We start from the raw sequence: 3,920 nt of genomic DNA, 5'->3' as shown, positions 1-3,920 counted from the left end.
GCCATTCACCCCCTTCAAAAATTCCTTAATAGTAGACTTAGGAAGTACGTAATACTGATCTGGAACACAACTTAATTGAATATTCTCACAGGCATCTGGAAGACTCTCTACTATCATTTTTAGTCTCTGAATGTTATCTACTTGTTATGGTGTGGTTTCAATATTGTCCAGGTGGATAGAACAACTCTCTTTTGTGCTTTTGTACCACCCATTACTTTCTCTTGAATGTCCAACTGATTTTAATTTGCTTGGTTGAGTAAACTCGATGAACTTAATCTCTACATCATAAAAACAATAGAAATATAATACAAAAATTAAAACGCAAACAATAATAACAACAACATGCAACACAAATTTTTAACTTATACTTATACCTCGAGCACATCGCGGGTACATTTCACGAATATCCTCTCATCCTCCTAATCATTCGCCTTATTTCCCTCCACCTCAGCCAACCTCTTTCGCTCCTCTTTCTCCTTCTGGACCCGCTCTCACACCTGCTGCAATAACCTCCCAGTCTCCTTCTACAACACCCTCTCCTGCTCCTCCATCTGCACCCTCAGACGTTCCTCCTAATTCCACTTCTTCCTTTCCTCCACCAACTTAATAACAACTATCTCTTCAATCTCTTCCTTACTGTACTATTCTAGTTGATTAAGATCGTGCAAAAAAATCTTGAAGCAAGTGCCTCTTCGAAGACCACGAACACGCCCAGGATGCTCCTCGGTTCCAATCGCTTCAACCAAGATGTCATGGCAATCTTGTGTAACGAAAATGCTGACTTTGGATTGTTCAACCAATACATTCTACAACACATATAAAATTTCACCTTTACCAAGTTGATTTAACCAAAATAAATAATATTATTGAAAAAATATTCTACTTACAATCTTTTCAGCCACTTCACATGTAGCCTCTGATGTGAACTAACCACCTTTTCTTTGGCGTGCCCTCGTCCATTTCGCATGGCGTGATAGTGGAGATGGAGTTATATAAAGGCTTATAGAATCATCCAACTCTTGTTCCCTTTGTTTTCTTTTTTCTTCAATGTCTTTTTAAGTTTGTCATATCCACGAGACAATCTATATGGATAGACATTTCTAGATCTATTAAGTTTTCCTTTTTGGCTCTTAGCAAAGAAGCTGGGAGTGGTGCGAGACTTTATAAATTCCTCCAACAATCCTGATCAATAAATGAATACATCACGTATGGAGGCTTTTCTTTACTTTTAGCTGTTGGTTTAGTAATATAATCATGAGTGAGTCGTGTCTTAAAGTCCCTCCAACGCTCACCAGCATATGTAAGCACCTTATTTTTCACCTTACTATCATCCAGACTAACATTACACTTCCTATGTTTACACAATATAGTTGTTATCAATATTAAACAAAAAATTAAATGATCATACATACTTGTAAGACAAATCATAAAATTCAATATAAAGACCGTAATATCGATCCATAGGTTTTCTTTCAAATCATCGTCAACACCGTGCCAACTATCAAACAAAATACTCATTTTACTTCTACCTTGTAACAAAATGTAGCCCGTAAAATCCTCAGCATGTTCACCATAAGCCTTGCCGATTGCAACATCAACTCTAACTGGGCAGGTGATACCGCTTTCATGGGCTTTTTTCACCTTGGTATACATTGTGGCACCTTTAGTTTTTCTTTTACATTTAGTATTTGTAGAGGTAGTTGTATGAGTCGTGGAGGTTGAATTCACCGAGATACCAACATCTTTCGGGTGAGTCGTTGATGTTGTATGAGAGTTGTTTATCGTATCGATCATGACTATCTAAATAAAGAATAATAGAAGAGACACCATTTTAGTGATACTAACACTAATGCAAGTGAAAAACTAATGCATGGGTAATAAATGGAGATACACCATTTCAATGAAAAACAAATGCAGCTATGTGTAGCGTTAAAATTTTTAAGATTAAGCTATTGATTAACTTAACTCGTAAAGCAAGAGTCGCCACCGTGATTTTATTGTTTCCAAAGGAAAAGCGAAAAAGTACGAACAAACCCAAAGAAGCTTTAAAATATAACTAATGAAAGAGAACAAGGGTTCGGGGGTTAGTTATGCAAAGGGAAGGTATTATCACCTTAAACATCCATGGTACTCCATGGGAACCTATTTGAAAATATGTACATTTTAGTTTGGAAAAGGTGTTATTTGTTAAAAGATTGGAGAGATGGGAAAAGAAGCGCATTTTCTTTATTTTGATGTTTGCCAAGACTTTTGAAGTCTCTACGTACCAACAAAGTGCAATGGAGGATCAAAACCTCGTAGTTCGTGGTAAAAATGACAAAGGGAGTTTGTTTTGGTTCATTTTTAATGGAAAAAGACATTTTGTCATTTTAAGGAGAATACTCAACTAGTCACCCACAAGTATGAGAACTTTGCATCATCATGAGAAAGGCTCCAACTTGGATAGGGATCAACAAGTATGCCACTAGCTCCCTCATATGGAAAAGAATTACCATAAATACTATGGAGATAGAAGAATTATAACTCAACTATGGAAATTACTCATGTCTAATGCTTTGAGAAAAAAGTTTTTAAAAGGAAAAGTGCACAAGGGCATAAAATGGTTTGAATGAGTTATTCATTTTTTTAGTTTTTTGAAATTGGTCTAAATATTTTTAAGATGAATTAGCATTTATTAAGAAAAATGTTTGGAAAATAACTTGACAAAAGTCAAGGTTTATTGAGAAAGTGGTTCAAGTTAGAAATCAAGAAGATTTTTTAAAAGAGAAAGAAGATTTGAAAATTAAAGAGAGGGGAGGAGAAGAAGAGACTATCCTACAACGTAAAGTAAAAGTTAGGGAGGAAATATCTAACCAAGAGATAACAAGCTTTATGACATAAGTCAAGCAAGAATTCCCTCCTTTCGATTAAGCCTCAAGCAAGCAAAATAAGCAAATAATAATCCATGTATCAGATGAAACCAAAGTAGTTCAACCAAGCCTCCAAAATAAAGTCCAAATTCAAAGGTTCCAAATGAACTCTAGGGTCTCAGAATCACAAGTCCAAAAGAAAAGGTCAAGATCCTAATGCCAAGTCCATAACTCCACAATCATTTCAAGGATAATAGTCATAAGTTCATGAGTTAGAAGTAACAAGTTTCCCTTTCTTTTAGTGCCTTCTTTACAATGATATAAAAGAAAGGTCCAAATGGACAAAGAGCAAAATAGCATAATCACAAATAATGTGATATGAAATGTTAAGTATAAAATATAAAATAAATGACATAAAATAAAGGCATAAAGGTAAATGACTTTGAAGTAAAGGTTAATACAAGTAAAGTGTTAGTAGAAGATGTTAATGAAGATGTAAATATGTTTTGGTTATTTTTTGGAGAACACTCAACAATCCACTCACAAGCATGAAAATATGGTCCTATGCATCATTTATGAGAAGGGCTAAAACATGGATAAAATCAACAAGTATGCCACTAACTCTCACAAATGGAAAATGAGCAACATTTTCACACAATACCATGAGGAATATGAGACTTACAATCTTACTTATAAAAATGGCATTGCCTTTGGGACAAAATTAGCGCTATGTTAAGCAATCGTAATTGGACTTATGCAGAAGTCACAACTATTTGAGGTTGGTCAATAATAATGTTTGTGTTAATACATGCTAGAGAAATGATATGTAAATCATTCTCCTAGGAGGATAGTCCATTACTTCAATCCACATTTCATGACACTTAAGACAAACTTATGCATCAACCCAAAGTATCTTAAATGATCCATGATCAATTAGGAGGTAGATTTGAAATGATGAAAGTTCATCAAGTACAAATCCACACATCATGAACAAGATGGACACAAGACATCCAATTAGTCAAAGGGAAAAGAAGGAGATGAAGAAGGAAACAAGAGAAGTCACACCCAAAT

This window comes from Lathyrus oleraceus, chromosome 7 (assembly GCF_024323335.1).
Source record: "Lathyrus oleraceus cultivar Zhongwan6 chromosome 7, CAAS_Psat_ZW6_1.0, whole genome shotgun sequence".
In the NCBI taxonomy this organism is placed as follows: Eukaryota; Viridiplantae; Streptophyta; class Magnoliopsida; order Fabales; family Fabaceae; genus Lathyrus; species Lathyrus oleraceus.
Note: the sequence above shows the minus strand (reverse complement) of the source record.